The sequence below is a fragment of the Pleurodeles waltl genome, chromosome 3_1 (assembly GCF_031143425.1).
Source record: "Pleurodeles waltl isolate 20211129_DDA chromosome 3_1, aPleWal1.hap1.20221129, whole genome shotgun sequence".
Taxonomy (NCBI): Eukaryota; Metazoa; Chordata; class Amphibia; order Caudata; family Salamandridae; genus Pleurodeles; species Pleurodeles waltl.
In genome coordinates, this window is record NC_090440.1 from 700,341,150 (window position 1) to 700,353,482 (window position 12,333).

Consider the following 12,333-nt stretch of genomic DNA (forward strand, 5'->3'; position numbering starts at 1 on the left):
TAGAACCCCTGTTTTGTTTCCTGCTGCTTCTGCAGTGTGTTAGGGAAGCAGATGTGGAGGGGTGTCAGGCGAATGATGGCATCCAGTACTTTTGGCAGGAATGCGGAGAATGATGGTTGTGATATTCCACCAACCAGGGCACCACTTGTCTGAAACGAGCCACTTGCCAGCAGGTGAAGTACGGCAAGCAGCTTTGTTTCTGTTGGTATGGTGTGGGGTGTCACCAAAGTGGGGGCCAACTGCTGTTCAATATTTCTCAGCAGCTGCTGAATGGCCTGCCAGTTCAACCGGTACCTCTGTATGATGTCGTGTTCCCTGAGGCCATGCAGGGTTGTTCTTGGGCGGAATATCCTCTCCTGCCTTCTGCGCTGCCTTTGGGGTCCCTGCTGTTGTTGTTGTAGCTGCTGTTGTTGCTGCAGGGCTCTGCGTCTACGTGCACGCTGAAGAAAAATCACCTCCATGTCTCCCTGTTGCTGCTCTGCTGCTCTGCTGTTTGTTCTGTGTGTTCTGATTAAATACAGGTGTGTTTGCCCCATTTTAACGCCTGCCCTGACCCAGGCGTTAAATTTTGACGCACATCGGGCTTTGCGTCATTTTTTTGCCCCGCCTCCCGGCCGAGAGTCATTTTTGCCCGGAAGCATAAATACGGCGCACGGGTGTGTGCGTCGTTTTTTGGACGGGAACGCCTACCCTGCATATCATTAACGCAGGGCGGGTTGCCGCATCCAGAAAATGACGCACATTGCAGATTTTTGTCGTCCGCGGGCTCGGGCGTCAGGGTTTAAATATGGGGCAACGTTTGCGCTGATTGTGCGTCAACATTTTTGACGCACATTCGGCGCAAACAGAGTATAAATATGCCCCTGAGTGTCACAAAATAGTGCACATATAAGAATAGAGGGAAGTAAGGGGTAAATAGGGTAAGTCTCTCTAAGGAAGAATAGATGGAAGTCAAGTTTTACTACCAAAGCGCGGTTTACAGAGGGATTGAAATAGCATGTGGGGTACTCATTTGCGCCTGAAACTAGATTACAAGTTGGTCACAAATTTGGCCTGATGCAGGAGTTTGCTCCCCTAATTTACAAATTGTAGAACTTAATGGAAATGAGAAAGTGCAAATTGCATGCAATTTCATTTATGGAAACCAGATAGAAGAGGATTATGCACAAATGTTCTTAATTCTGCATTCCCAAGGGGTTCATCTCGGAATTGGGGGATTATCCCTCCCTACAATAGTAGAAATAGCAGGTGTTAAAATTTGCACCTACAGTTTGCAGCCCCAGTGGAGACGGGCCCACCCTTGTGACAAATTGTGGGGGGATCGTGAGAATTTTAGCAGAGTTCAGGATCTGTTGGTGTGATTGAGGGCGAAGTAGATGATTTTTCAGGGAGACTTTGAAATGTGAAAAAATAATCCTGCCTTATCTCATTGGGTATGTTATTCCAAATTTTGTAGGTGAAGCCTGAAACTGCGCGAGGTACTAGAGCTTACAGGTGGACATTATTACTGCCACAAATAGGGCTTCTTTGGACAAAGTTTAGGGTTTATTCTCCAAGTAGTGAGATGTTTAGTGTCATTGCCTTATCCTTCTCTGCTGTGACTGTCTTTTCATCCACGTATCCTGTATTTACCTGTGTACTGCTGTTTCCAGCAAACTTTCAAACACACGTCTCTAATGACAGTTCTGCATGCTGCAACAAAAGAAACTACTCTGGGCACTCATTGCTGTACAGTTGCTGTAGGAAGTTGGCTCTGTATGTACTATTTCAAAGTAAGGAATAGCATGCAGAGTCCAAGGGCTCCCCTTAGAGGTAAGATAGTGGCAAAAAGAGATAATCCTAATGCTCTATTTTGTGGTAGTGTGGTCGAGCAGTAGGCTTATCAGAGAGTAGTGTTAAGCATTTGTTGTACACACACAGGCAATAAATGAGGAACACACACTCAAAGACAATTCCAGGCCAATAGGTTTTTATGTAGAAAAATATATTTTCTTAGTTTATTTTAAGAACCACAGGTTCAAGATTTACAAACAATACTTTAAATGAAAGGTACTTCACTTAGGAACTTTAGAAACTTTGAATTAGCAAAATAGCATATACAATTTTCACACAAATTACATATAGCTATTTTAAAACTAGACAGTGCAATTTTCAACAGTTCCTGGGGAGGTAAGTGTTTGTTAGATTTGCAGGTAAGTAAACCACCTACAGGGTTCAAAGTTGGGTCCAAGGTAGCCCACCGTTGGGGGTTCAGAGCAACACCAAAGTTACCACACCAGCAGCTCAGGGCCGGTCAGGTGCAGAGGTCAAAGTGGTGCCCAAAACGCATAGGCTTCAATGGAGAAGGGGGTGTCCCGGTTCCAGTCTGCCAGCAGGTAAGTACCCGTGTCTTCGGAGGGCAGACCAGGGGGGTTTTGTAGAGCACCGGGGGGGGACACAAGTCAGCACAGAAAGTACACCCTCAGCGGCACGGGGACGGCTGGGTGCAGTGTGCAAACAGGCGTCGGGTTCGCAATTGGATTCAATGGGAGACCAAGGGGTCTCTTCAGCGATGCAGGCAGGGAAGGGGGGGGGGCTCCTCGGGGTAGCCACCACCTGGGCAAGGGAGAGGGCCACCTGGGGGTCGCTCCTGCACTGGAGGTCGGATCCTTCAGGTCCTGGGGGCTGCGGGTGCAGTGTCTTTACCAGGCGTCTAGTCTTTGAAGCAGGCAGTCGCGGTCAGGGGGAGCCTCGGGATTCCCTCTGCAGGCGTTGCTGTGGGGGCTCAGGGGGGTCAACTCTGGCTACTCATGGTCTCGTAGTCGCCGTGGAGTCCTCCCTGTGGTGTTTGTTCTCCACAAGTCGAGCTGGGGGCGTCGGGTGCAGAGTGCAAAGTCTCACGCTTCTGGCGGGAAACGTGTGTTGTTTCAAAGTTGCTTCTTTGTTGCAAAGTTGCAGTCTTTGGGGAACAGAGCCGCTGTCCTCAGGAGTTCTTGGTCCTTCTAGATGCAGGGTAGTCCTCTGAGGCTTCAGAGGTTGCTGGACCCTGTGGAACGCGTCGCTGGGGCAGTGTGTTTAGAAGTGGGGAGACAGGCCGGTAGATCTGGGGCCAAAGCAGTTGGTGTCTCCGTCTTCTCTGCAGGTTTTCAGCTCAGCAGTCCTTCTTCGTCTTAGGTTGCAGGAATCTATCTTGCTGTGTTCTGGGAAGTCTGGGGGGTTAGTAGCCAATGGCTACTAGCCCTGAGGGTGGCTACACCCTCTTTGTGCCTCCTCCCTGAGGGGAGGGGGGCACATTCCTACCCCTATTGGGGGAATCCTCCATCTACAAGATGGAGGATTTCTAAAAGTCAGAGTCACCTTAGCTCAGGACACCTTAGGGGCTGTCCTGACTGGCCAGTGACTCCTCCTTGTTTTTCTCATTATCCCCTCCGGCCTTGCCGCCAAAAGTGGGGCCGTGGCCGGAGGGGGCGGGCAACTCCACTAGCTGGAGTGCCCTGGGGTGCTGTAACAAAGGGGGTGAGCCTTTGAGGCTCACCGCCAGGTGTTACAGTTCCTGCAGGGGGAGGTGAGAAGCACCTCCACCCAGTACAGGCTTTGTTACTAGCCACAGAGTGACAAAGGCACTCTCCCCATGTGGCCAGCAACATGTCTGGTGTGTGGCAGGCTGCTAAAACTAGTCAACCTACGCTGATAGTCGGTTAAGGTTTCAGGGGGCACCTCTAAGGTGCCCTCTGGGGTGTATGTTACAATAAAATGTACACTGGCATCAGTGTGCATTTATTGTGCTGAGAAGTTTGATGCCAAACTTCACAGTTTTCAGTGTAGCCATTATGGTGCTGTGGAGTTCGTGCATGACAGACTCCCAGACCATATACTCTTATGGCTACCCTGCACTTACAATGTCTAAGGTTTTGCTTAGACACTGTAGGGGCATAGTGCTCATGCACTTATGCCCTCACCTATGGTATAGTGCACCCTACCTTAGGGCTGTAAGGCCGGCTAGAGGGGTGACTTATCTATACCTATAGGCAGTGTGAGGTTGGCATGGCACCCTGAGGGGAGTGCCATGTCGACTCAGTCTTTTTATCCCCACTTGCACACACAGCTGGCAAGCAGTGTGTCTGTGCTGAGTGAGGGGTCCCCAGGGTGGCATAAGACATGCTGCAGCCCTTAGAGACCTTCCCTGGCATCAGAGCGCTTGGTTCCAGGGGTACCAGTTACAAGGGACTTACCTGGATGCCAGGGTGTGCCAATTGTGGAAACAAAGGTACAGGTTAAGGAAAGAACACTGGTGCTGGGGCCTGGTTAGCAGGCCTCAGCACACTTTCAAATCATAACTTGGCATCAGCAAAGGCAAAAAGTCAGGGGGTAACCATGCCAAGGAGGCATTTCCTTACACAGCCCCCCATCCCCAAACGAAAGAGGATGAGACTAACCTTTCCCAAGAGAGTCTTCATTTTCTAAGTGGAAGAACCTGGAAAGGCCATCTGCATTGGCATGGTCAGTCCCAGGTCTGTGCTCCACTATAAAGTCCATTCCCTGTAGGGAGGTGGACCACCTCAACAGTTTTGGATTTTCACCTTTCTTTTGCATCAGCCATCTGAGAGGTCTGTGGTCAGTTTGAACTACAAAGTGAGTACCAAAGAGGTATGGTCTCAGCTTCTTCAGGAACCAAGCCACAGCAAAGGCCTCCCTCTCAATGGCACTCCTTGGGGAGTAACCTCCTGCTAATGAAAGCAACAGGCTGGCCAAGGCCATCATCATTTGTTTAGGACAAAACTGCCCCTATCCCATGTTTAGAGGCATCAGTCTGCACAATGAACTGCTTGGAGTAATCTGGAGCTTTGAGACCTGGTTCTGTGCACATTGCTTGTTTCAGGGTGTCAAAGGCCTGTTGGCATTCTACAGTCCAGTTTACCTTCTTGGGCATTTTCTTGGAGGTAGGTTCTGTGAGGGGTGTCACTATGGATCCATATCCCTTCACAAACCTCCTGTAGTACCCAGTCAAGCCAAGGAATGCCCCGACTTGAGTCTGGCTTTTTGGAGCTGCCCAGTCCAGAATAGTCTGGATCTTAGGCTGGACTGGCTGAACTTGGCCTCCACCTACAAGGTGTCCCAAGTAAACCACAGTTCCCTGCCCTATCTGACATTTGGATGCCTTGATAGAGAGGCCTGCTGCTTGCAGAGCCTTCAAAACCTTCTTCAGGTGGACCAGGTGATTCTGCCAGCTGGAGCTAAAGACAGCAATATCGTCAAGATAAGCTGCACTAAAGGACTCCGAGCCAGCAAGGACTTGATTCACCAACCTTTGGAAGGTGGCAGTGGCATTCTTTAAACCAAAGGGCATAACAGTAAACTGATAATGCCCATCAGGTGTGGAGAATGCTGCCTTTTCTTTTGCTCCTGGTGCCATTTTGATTTGCCAGTACCCTGCTGACAAGTCAAAGGTACTCAAGTATTTGGCAGCACCTAGTTTGTCTATCAATTCATCTGCCCTTGGAATGGGATGGGCATCTGTCTTGGTGACAGAATTAAGTCCTCTGTAGTCCACACAAAACCTCATCTCTCTCTTTCCATCTTTGGTGTGAGGTTTGGGGACTAAGACCACTGGGCTGTCCAGGGACTGTCAGAGTGCTCAATGACTCCCAAAACCAGCATCTTGTGGACTTCCACCTTGATGCTTTCCTTAACTTGGTCAGACTGTCTGAGAATGTTGTTTTTGACAGGCATGCTGTCTCCTGTGTCCACATCATGGGTACACAGGTGTGTCTGACCGGGGGTTAGGGAAAAGAGCTCAGCAAACTGTTGCAGGACCTTCCTACAGTCAGATTGCTGTTGGCCAGAGAGGGTGTCTGAATAGATCACTCCATCAACTGAACCATCTTTAGGGTCTGTGGAGAGGAGATCAGGGAGAGGTTCACTCTCAGCTTCCTGGTCCTCATCTGTTACCATCAACAGATTCACATCTGCCCTGTCATGGAAGAGTTTGAGGTGGTTCACATGGATCACCCTTTTGGTGGTCCTGCTAGTGCCTAGGTCTACCAGGTAGGTGACCTGACTCTTCCTCTCTAACACTGGGTAAGGGCCACTCCATCTGTCCTGAAGTGCCCTGGGAGCCACAGGCTCCAGAACCCAAACTTTCTGCCCTGGCTGAAACTCAACCATAGCAGCCTTTTGGTCATACCAAAACTTCTGGAGTTGTTGGCTGGCCTCAAGGTTTTTACTTGCCTTTTCCATATACTCTGCCATCCTTGAACGTAGGCCTAGTACATAGTCCACTATATCTTGTTTAGGCTCATGAAGAGGTCTCTCCCAGCCTTCTTTTACAAGAGCTAGTGGTCCCCTTACAGGATGGCCAAACAGAAGTTCAAAGGGGGAAAACCCTACTCCCTTCTGAGGCACCTCTCTGTAGGCGAAAAGCAGACATGGCAAGAGGACATCCCATCTCCTTTTGAGTTTTTCAGGGAGCCCCATGATCATGCCTTTCAATGTCTTGTTAAACCTTTCAACAAGACCATAGGTTTGTGGATGGATTGTAAGTCACCCCACACTCATTCCACATATGTTTCAGGTATGCTGACATAAAGTTGGCACCTCTGTCAGACACCACCTCCTTAGGAAATCCCACTCTGGTAAAAATACCAATGAGTGCTTTGGCTACTGCAGGGGCAGTAGTCGACCTAAGGGGAATTGCTTCAGGGTATCTAAAAGCATGATCCACTACTACTAGTATGTATTGGTTCCCTGAGGCTGTGGGAGGTTCAAGTGGACCCACTATGTCCACACCCACTCTTTCAAAGGGGACCCCCACCACTGGAAGTGGAATGAGGGGGGCCTTTGGGTGTCCACCTGTCTTACCACTGGCTTGACAGTTGGCACAGGAGACACAAAACTCCTTGACCTTCTGGGACATGTTGGGCCAATAGAAGTGGTTGACTAATCTCTCCCACGTCTTGGTCTGTCCCAAATGCCCAGCAAGAGGAATGTCATGAGCTAAGGTCAGAATGAACTTCCTAAACTCCTGAGGCACTACCACTATCCTAGTGGCACCAGGTTTGGGATCGCTTGCCTCAGTGTAAAGGAGTCCATCTTCCCAATAGACTCTATGTGTTCCTGTTATTTTTCCATTGGACTCTTCAGTAGCTTGCTGCCTAAGGCCTTCAAGAGAGGGACAGGTTTCTTGCCCCTTACACAATTGCTCCCTTGAGGGTCCCCCTGGGCCTAGGAGCTCAACCTGATAAGGTTCTAACTCCATGGGCTCAGTTCCCTCAGAGGGCAGAACTTCTTCCTGGGAAGAGAGGTTCTCTTTTTCTTGTTGTGTTGAAGCTGGTTCCCCAGTCTTCTTTCCTTTTCTCTTGGAGTGTTGGGCCCTTTTTCCAGGCTCCAACACCTCTTTTTCACCCTGAGCCTTGAACTGTGCCCTTGTCTTGACACACACCAGTTCAGGGATACCCAGCATGGCTGCATGGGTTTTGAGTTCTCCCTCAGCCCATGCTGAGGACTCCAGGTCATTTCCAAGCAAACAGTCTACAGGGATATTTGAGGAGACCACCACCTGTTTCAGGCCATTGACCCCTCCCCACTCTAAAGTTACCATAGCCATGGGATGTACTTTAGTCTGATTGTCAGCGTTGGTGACTGGATAAGTTTGTCCAGCCAGGTATTGACCAGGGGAAACCAGTTTCTCTGTCACCATGGTGACACTGGCACCTGTATCCCTCAGGCCTTCTACATTTGTCCCATTAATTAAGAGCTGCTGCCTGTATTTTTGCATGTTAGGGGGCCAGGCAGCCAGTGTGGCTAAATCCACCCCACCCTCAGAGACTAATGTAGCTTCAGTGTGAACCCTGATTTGCTCTGGACACACTGTTGATCCCACTTGGAGACTGGCCGTTCCAGTGTTAGCTGGAGTAGAGTTAGAAGTGGAACCTTTTTTGGGACAGGCCTTGTCTCCAGTTTGGTGTCCTGGCTGATTACAGCTACAACACCAGGCCTTTTTGGGATCAAAGTTTTTACCCTTGTACCCAAAATTGGATTGTGAAGAGGCTCTGGGCCCTCCCTACTGAGCAGGTTTTTGGGGCCCTATAGAAGACACTTTATTTTTCCCTTTGGATGTCTCAACACTCTTCCCCTGGGGAGTCTTTGTGACCCCTTTCTTTTGGTCACCCCCTGTGGAAGTCTTGGTCACCCTAGTCTTGACCCAATGGTCCGCCTTCTTTCCCAATTCTTGGGGAGAAATTGGTCCTAGGTCTACCAGATGCTGATGCAGTTTATCATTGAAACAATTACTTAGCAGGTGTTCTTTCACAAATAAATTGTACAGCCCATCATAATCACTTACACCACTGCCATTACTCCAACCATCCAGTGTTTTGACTGAGAAGTCAACAAAATCAACCCAGATCTGGCTCGAGGATTTTTAAGCCCCCCTGAACCTAATCCTGTACTCCTCAGTGGAGAATCCAAAGCCCTCAATCAGGGTAGCCTTCGTGAGGTCATAGGATTCTGCATCTTTTCCAGAGAGTGGGAGGAGTCTATCCCTACACTTTCCAGTGAACATTTCCCAAAGGAGAGCACCCCAGTGAGATATGTTTACTTTTCTGGTTGCACAAGCCCTCACAAAAGCTGTGAACCATTTGGTGATGTCATCACCATCTTCATATTTAGTTACAATTCCTATAGGGATTTTCAACATGTCAGGAGGATCTCTAACCCTATATATGTTGCTGCCACCATGGATGGGACCAAAACCCTTCTCTTGTCTTTCCCTTTTTATGGCTAGGAGCTGTCTCTCTAAAGCCAATCTTTTGACCATCCTGGCTAACAGTAGGTCATCTTCACTGAGGCTGTCTTCAGTGATTCCATAGGTGCTGGACTCTCCTGTGAGAGAAGCAGCATCTCTGACTATCACATTTGGAGTCAGGGTTTGAGGAGCCCTGGCCTCCCTAACTAGGACTGGAGGTGGGAATTCCTCCACTTCACTTGCTTCCCCCTCTTGGAGGTCATCCTCAGAGGGGTTGTTCTTGGCAAACTCTGCCAAAAGCTCCTGGAGCTGTACTTTGGTAGGGTTTGAACCAGTTCTAATCTTTTTTGTCTTGCAGAGACCTTAACTCTGACATCCTAAGATTCAGGTAAGGGGTGACGTCGAGTTCCATCACATTCTCTTCTGCATTAGACACTATGGGCCTGATTACAACTTTGGAGGAGGTGTTAATCCGTCCCAAAAGTGACGGTAAAGTGACGGATATACCACCAGCCGTATTACGAGTCCATTATAGAACTCGGAATACGGCTGGTGGTATATCCGTCACATTTGGGACGGATTAACACCTCCTCCAAAGTTGTAATCAGGCCCTATGTTTCTAAAAGTTGGAATACTTTTTAAGAATCTAAAACTATCTCTAGAACTTAATTCAAACTTTTACAAAACTTTTAAACTCTAAAAGAAATGCTAACAGGGACTAACACAAGGCCCTAGCAGGACTTTTAATAATGTAGAAAAATAGCTCAAATTTCAAAAATCAGTTTCTAATGACATTTTTGGGAATTTAGTTGTGTGACCAGGTATTGGCTGAGTAGTCTAGCAAATGCAAAGTCTTGTACTCCACCGCTGATCCACCAATGTAGGAAGTTGGCTCTGTATGTACTATTTCAAAGTAAGAAATAGCATGCACAGAGTCCAAGGGTTCCCCTTAGGGGTAAGATAGTGGCAAAAAGAGATAATTCTAATGCTCTATTTTGTGGTAGTGCGGTCGAGCAGTAGGCTTATCAGAGGGTAGTGTTAAGCATTTGTTGTACACACACAGGCAATAAATGAGGAACACACACTCACAGACAATTCCAGGCCAATAGGTTTTTATATAGAAAAATATATTTTCTTAGTTTATTTTAAGAACCACAGGTTCAAGATTTACAAACAATACTTTAAATGAAAGGTACTTCACTTAGGAACTTTAGGATCTTTGAATTAGCAAAATAGCATATACAGTTTTTACACAAATGACATATAGCTATTTAAAAACCAGACAGTGCAATTTTCAACAGTTCCTGGGGAGGTAAGTGTTTGTTAGATTTGCAGGTAAGTAAACCACCTACAGGGTTCAAAGTTGGGTCAGAGGTAGCCCACCGTTGGGGGTTCAGAGCAACCCCAAAGTTACCACACCAGCAGCTCAGGGCCGGTCAGGTGCAGAGGTCAAAGTGGTGCCCAAAACGCATAGGCTTCAATGGAGAAGTGGGTGCCCCGGTTCCAGTCTGCCAGCAGGTAAGTACCCGCGTCTTCGGAGGGCAGACCAGGGGGGTTTTGTAGGGCACCGGCGGGGACACAAGTCAGCACAGAAAGTACACCCTCAGTGGCACGGGGGCGGCCGGGTGCAGTGTGCAAACAGGCGTCGGGTTTGCATTAGGATTCAATGGGAGACCAAGGGGTCTCTTCAGCGATGCAGGCAGGCAAGGGGGGGGGATCCTCGGGGTAGCCACCACCTGGGCAAGGGAGAGGGCCACCTGGAGGTCGCTCCTGCACTGGAGGTCGGATCCTTCAGGTCCTGGGGGCTGCGGGTGCAGTGTCTTTACCAGGCGTCGGGTCTTTGAAGCAGGCAGCCGCGGTCAGGGGGAGCCTCTGGATTCCCTCTGCAGGCGTCGCTGTGGAGGCTCAGGGGGGTCAACTCTGGCTACTCACGGTCTCGTAGTCGCTGGAGAATCCTCCCTGTGGTGTTTGTTCTCCACAAGTCGAGCAGGGGGCGTCGGGTGCAGAGTGCAACGTCTCACGCTTCCGGCTGGAAACATGTGTTGTTTCAAAGTTGCTTCTTTGTTGCAAAGTTGCAGTCTTTGGGGAACAGAGCCGCTGCCATCTGGAGTTCTTGGTCCTTCTAGATGCAGGGTAGTCCTCTGAGGCTTCAGAGGTTGCTGGACCCTGTGGAACGCGTCGCTGGAGCAGTGTCTTTAGAAGTGGGGAGACAGGCCGGTAGAGCTGGGGCCAAAGCAGTTGGTGTCTCCGTCTTCTCTGCAGGTTTTCAGCTCAGCAGTCCTTCTTCGTCTTAGGTTGCAGGAATCTGTCTTGCTGTGTTCTGGGAGCCCCTAAATACTCGATTTAGGGGTGTGTTTAGGTCTGGGGGGTTAGTAGCCAATGGCTACTGGCCCTGAGGGTGGCTACACCCTCTTTGTGCCTCCTCCCTGAGGGGAGGGGGGCACATTCCTATCCCTATTGGGGGAATCCTCCATATGCAAGATGGAGGATTTCTAAAAGTCAGAGTCACCTCAGCTCAGGACACCTTAGGGGCTGTCCTGACTGGCCATTGACTCCTCCTTGTTTTTCTCATTATCTCCTCCGGCCTTGTCGCCAAAAGTGGGGCCGTGGCCGGAGGGGGCGGGCAACTCCACTAGCTGGAGTGCCCTGGGGTGCTGTAACAAAAGGGAGGAGCCTTTGAGGCTCTCCGCCAGGTGTTACAGTTCATGCAGGGGGAGGTGAGAAGCACCTCCACCCAGTACAGGCTTTGTTACTAGCCACAGAGTGACAAAGGCACTCTCCCCATGTGGCCAGCAACATGTCTGGTGTGTGGCAGGCTGCTAAAACTAGTCAGCCTACACTGGTAGTCGGTTAAGGTTTCAGGGGGCACCTCTAAGGTGCCCTCTGGGGTGTATGTTACAATAAAATGTACACTGGCATCAGTGTGCATTTATTGTGCTGAAAAGTTTGATACCAAACTTCACAGTTTTCAGTGTAGCCATTATGGTGCTGTGGAGTTCGTGCATGACAGACTCCCAGACCATATACTCTTATGGCTACCCTGCACTTACAATGTCTAAGGTTTTGCTTAGACACTGTAGGGGCATAGTGCTCATGCACTTATGCCCTCACCTATGGTATAGTGCACCCTGCCTTAGGGCTGTAAGGCCGGCTAGAGGGGTGACTTATCTATACCTGTAGGCAGTGTGAGGATGGCATGGCACCCTGTGGGTAGTGCCATGTCGACTTAGTCTTTTTATCCCCACTAGCAAACACAAGCTGGCAAGCAGTGTGTCTGTGCTGAGTGAGGGGTCCCCAGGGTGGCATAAGACATGCTGCAACCCTTAGAGACCTTCCCTGGCATCAGGGCCCTTGGTACCAGAGGTACCAGTTACAAGGGACTTACCTGGATGCCAGGGTGTGCCAATTGTGGAAACAAAGGTAAAGGTTAGGGAAAGAACACTGGTGCTGGGGCCTGGTTAGTAGGCCTCAGCACACTTTCAAATCATAACTTGGCATCAGCAAAGGCAAAAAGTCAGGGGGTAACCATGCCAAGGAGGCATTTCCTTACAGTTGCTATCTGCTCACTTGTTCTCACTTTCTTTTCAAAAGCATTTTTGTTCAACAAAGCA